At 54.6% G+C, this 5,000-nt stretch overlaps 1 non-coding gene across 1 annotated transcript in view; it reads right to left on the bottom strand.

Moving 5' to 3' along the window:
* LOC124593516 overlaps positions 1-579 on the bottom strand; it is a 1,910-nt gene extending 1,331 nt beyond the window's left edge. Inside the window, exon 1 of the ribosomal RNA XR_006978104.1 lies at positions 1-579. This exon is cut by the window's left edge and continues 1,331 nt beyond it. This is a non-coding gene — a ribosomal RNA (small subunit ribosomal RNA).
* Positions 580-5,000: the final 4,421 nt, after the last annotated feature.

Raw genomic sequence — 5,000 nt, 5'->3', positions numbered from 1 at the left:
CAGACTTGCCCTCCAATAGATACTCGTTAAAGGATTTAAAGTGTACTCATTCCGATTACGGGGCCTCGGATGAGTCCCGTATCGTTATTTTTCGTCACTACCTCCCCGTGCCGGGAGTGGGTAATTTGCGCGCCTGCTGCCTTCCTTGGATGTGGTAGCCGTTTCTCAGGCTCCCTCTCCGGAATCGAACCCTGATTCCCCGTTACCCGTTACAACCATGGTAGGCGCAGAACCTACCATCGACAGTTGATAAGGCAGACATTTGAAAGATGCGTCGCCGGTACGAGGACCGTGCGATCAGCCCAAAGTTATTCAGAGTCACCAAGGCAAACGGACCGGACGAGCCGACCGATTGGTTTTGATCTAATAAAAGCGTCCCTTCCATCTCTGGTCGGGACTCTGTTTGCATGTATTAGCTCTAGAATTACCACAGTTATCCAAGTAACGTGGGTACGATCTAAGGAACCATAACTGATTTAATGAGCCATTCGCGGTTTCACCTTAATGCGGCTTGTACTGAGACATGCATGGCTTAATCTTTGAGACAAGCATATGACTACTGGCAGGATCAACCAGGGAGCTGCGTCAACTAGAGCTGAGCAGCCGGCCGCCCGGGAGTGTGTCCCGGGGGCCCGCGCGAACACGCAAGCGTCCGCTCAATTATTCTGCAAACAGGAGGAGGCTGAGCTCCCCTGCACAATACACCTCGAAACCCTCTCAGGTCCCGGCGGCGCGCAGCGCCGTCCTAAGTACTTGGTCGGGTTCGAGAGAGGCGCAATCGCCCGGGGTTTGGCGAGTAGACGCTTTAGGTGCGACCACCCGTGCTCCCAACTGAGCTTGCCGCTGCCGACAGAGGCCCGGGAGCGTGCTGTCGTGGCATTGCCGGCGGGAGACAACACGCGCCACCTACGGTGGCCGGCAGCTCCAACGCCAGCGCCACAGAAGGACAAAAGCCCCACTTGGGTGCCGAAGCGAACTCTCCCAGCACAGCGCACGCGCCAACACGTCCGCACAGCTGCGATACAATCCACCTGCGAGAACCGCAGAGGCGACCGAGCAGCAGACGGCGTCGCGGCGCCGAGCGCCGGGCGGCGGCGCATCCTCAGCGCACACAGTCCTCAATCGGACCAGCACACTGCAGATGTCCACCGCGCTTCGCACCGGGCCCGCGAGGACCTACTTTGGCCGCACGGCGCCGCGTGCAGGGTGCGCCGGCGCGCAGCTGCGCCGCCTGCCGCCTCCGTCGGCCGGCGCGCCTGCCACTGGCCGCCCCCACCAGCCGGCTGTAGCGCGTGCGCCCACGCACCGCGCGGCCAGCACGCCGGGAGGCCCCCCCTCACCGGCCGGGGACGGTCCCACCCAGCCACCGCCGCGTATCGCTTCACACCCACATGCCATTCACGTTCGTGGGCATGGTGGGTATCGCTGAAACAACCGGTTGGTAGCTCAACCGATCGTCGCCATCACTGATTCACCTCTAGCGAGAACAACCGCACCACAACGGTTTACCAGTTGTTCATTTGCGTAACGTCACCAGCAAACGTAGACGTCCATCGCCATTTGCAAATTCAACGATTGTTGCATGCCTGTGTCAGGTGTCACGACACACTATGTCTGCCCACATACACGCAACAACATGTGCACGCTTCGCGAACACGTGGAAGGTGGCCCCCGTACGTATGCGATGTCCATTGCGCGAACGACTGTCAACCGGCCTCTGTCGCATGTCGCAGATGTGGAACGCAGTGCACCATGCTATCACGGTGTGTGAGAAGAGACGACTACGTCTGACAACACGCACCACTACATCAACAGACGGCTCATGCTGATCGCCATCCACGGCATACCATACTGCAATCCAGCTCTTATAGGGAGACGACACGTAGCTGAGTGCACAATATTTGGACCGTATGGTTCGCCGTTGTTGGCGCAGTCGTGGTACGGTCACACATGTACCACGATGTATCATTCAGTACATGAGGACCAATGTGCAGTACAGTGTGTGATTTGGACGTACAACATCAGCGGACAGTTGACACAAGCCGTACCACAACGTAGGCTGTGCTTCGCCATGCGAATGCCAATGAACAACTGCGAAGGGCATTGAGCATGTACGTCCTGCTGCCATCCGCATTACAGTGTATAGCTGCAAGGTGTTTAACATGAAGCGATACTCTGGGGACCGGGCAGTGCGAGTAGCAAACTATATTGCGGGGGTTGCAGTTAGGCAACACTACACTAATTTAACGCGTCGTATGACAATTACAGAGCGGGTTAAGGCCCAACGTGTGTTGGGTTAAGGCCCAACGTGTGTTGGGTTAAGGCCCAACGTGTGTTGGGTTAAGGCCCAACGTGTGTTGGGTTAAGGCCCAACGTGTGTTGGGTTAAGGCCCAACGTGTGTTGGGTTAAGGCCCAACGTGTGGTTGGGTTAAGGCGCAACGTGTGTTGGGTTAAGGCGCAACGTGTGTTGGGTTAAGGCGCAACGTGTGTTGGGTTAAGGCGCAACGTGTGTTGGGTTAAGGCGCAACATGGGTTAGGTTAAGGCGCAACATGGGTTAGGTTAAGGCGCAACATGGGTTAGGTTAAGGCGCAACATGGGTTAGGTTAAGGCGCAACATGGGTTAGGTTAAGGCGCAACATGGGTTAGGTTAAGGCGCAACATGGGTTAGGTTAAGGCGCAACATGGGTTAGGTTAAGGCGCAACATGGGTTAGGTTAAGGCGCAACATGGGTTAGGTTAAGGCGCAACATGGGTTAGGTTAAGGCGCAACATGGGTTAGGTTAAGGCGCAACATGGGTTAGGTTAAGGCGCAACATGGGTTAGGTTAAGGCGCAACATGGGTTAGGTTAAGGCGCAACATGGGTTAGGTTAAGGCGCAACATGGGTTAGGTTAAGGCGCAACATGGGTTAGGTTAAGGCGCAACATGGGTTAGGTTAAGGCGCAACATGGGTTAGGTTAAGGCGCAACATGGGTTAGGTTAAGGCGCAACATAGGTTAGGTTAAGGCGCAACATAGGTTAGGTTAAGGCGCAACATAGGTTAGGTTAAGGCGCAACATAGGTTAGGTTAAGGCGCAACATAGGTTAGGTTAAGGCGCAACATAGGTTAGGTTAAGGCGCAACATAGGTTAGGTTAAGGCGCAACATAGGTTAGGTTAAGGCACAGTACGGGTTAGGTTAAGGCACAGTACGGGTTAGGTTAAGGCACAGTACGGGTTAGGTTAAGGCACAGTACGGGTTAGGTTAAGGTACAATACGGGTTAGGTTAAGGTACAATACGGGTTAGGTTAAGGTACAATACGGGTTAGGTTAAGGTACAATACGGGTTAGGTTAAGGCACAATATGGGTTAGGTTAAGGTACACATTGTTGTAAGGAAAGGTGTTTTGGGGGGGGGGGGGGGGGGCCGGTTTGTTGATTGTGATTATCGTAAGTAAATGACTGCGGCATCATCGGATTTGCCACGTCAGGGTGCACCTTTGGCTCATAACAGGCGGCGCTCTGATTCCATGCTTGTGGCAGACCTGTGTCTTTCATTCCTGCCATTGTTTGTGTGGTGTGACAGGAGGCAGTATTGTGATGTTGGGTGCACCCCTGTGTGGGACATGTGTGGGTGTTGGTGGCTTAGCTGAGCAATGGTGGTTGTCGGAAGGGTGGGATATTCTGTTTTCCGAGTGGACCTCCCGGTCTGGTTATGATAGTGTGGATTGTCTAATGTGGCAGAGAGGATGCACTGGGTGTTGTTCCATGCTGGTGCTTACATATTGTCTGTGTGCCTGTTACAGGCAGAGAGTAGTGCGTGATAAGAGTGTCTGGCTGACGTGTGATTGTGAGCAGAGTCTTTCAGCATGTATACGGACAGTTGTATACATTATCTGTATTCTGATGGCTCTATCTATTACTAATCAGCGCCGTGTATACGTTTACTCCGGTTCCAGTCGAAACTATTGTATCTCTGTACATTAGTGACACGGCGAGCCCGCTATGTAGTTACTCGTCTCGGCAGCTTCCACCGGTGTATGGCAAATGATTATAAGGAATCAGTCTAGTCGTCAATACCGATAGTGTGACGTCACATGTCTGGGGTGGGGGACGCTGCGCCCTTCCGGTGGGTCATGGCCTAGGAAGACTCTTCCCACGCAGGGGGGCTTGGACTGTCATTGACTCTTCCGGGTAATATACTTGCCGTACGTTTTTGCGACTGCGAGTGCAACGCTCACCGGTACCGACATGGATGGAGCGCCTCCTAGCTGCCGCTGAGCATCTGCATTCGTACAGAGAGCAACGCGATCGCGTCTGTAGCTCGTACGTGGTACAGCTCGCAGCTCATGTATATGGACAGCGGGAATGTCGCATATTGGACATAACTCTTCATGAAACGCACGTTATAGGGGTGGATTGCACATTGCGAGTGCGAGCAAAGTCCGCCGTTCATCCGCTGGAGTTGCGAGTTGGGCGGTTGGGGTGGGGCACGAACGGGTGCAGGTGGAGTGATTGCCGGTCCACGACTTCGTGCGGCAGAGGCGCTGGCGTTGGGGTGCTGTTGTCGACAGAGGGTGCAGGCTTTGTGGGTGGGGTCGAACGAAGGGCACTGTGGGGCCAACGCTGTCTTAGTCGGCTTGGCGTCTCATAGATGACGGTATCGTCGTTGCAGGAGGTCATGTTGCGGGAGACCTACAGATGGCGGTATGTTTTGTGGTGCGCTCGACATGGCGGACGTAGTGTTGTCAGATTCGCATAGATGGAGGTATTGCATGTGGTTTCGCCGTATTTTCATAGATGGCGATACTGTTTTGCCGGCATGGTTGGCGTAGTTCCGTCGGATCCCTGTAGATGGAGGTGCCGTTTCTGGGCTCGGTGTCAATGTCGTTGCGTCACATTCGCATAGATGGCGGCATCGTCGTAATACCTCGCCCACTACGGACTTATCACCACCCACACTAGCCGCCCCGGGGACTTGCCAACGACACACCCTATCCCAAGTCTATTTTCTTGCGGAGC

The sequence above is a fragment of the Schistocerca americana genome, unplaced genomic scaffold, assembly GCF_021461395.2.
Source record: "Schistocerca americana isolate TAMUIC-IGC-003095 unplaced genomic scaffold, iqSchAmer2.1 HiC_scaffold_989, whole genome shotgun sequence".
Classification (NCBI taxonomy): Eukaryota; Metazoa; Arthropoda; class Insecta; order Orthoptera; family Acrididae; genus Schistocerca; species Schistocerca americana.
This window is presented reverse-complemented; position numbering and strand designations above follow the sequence as displayed.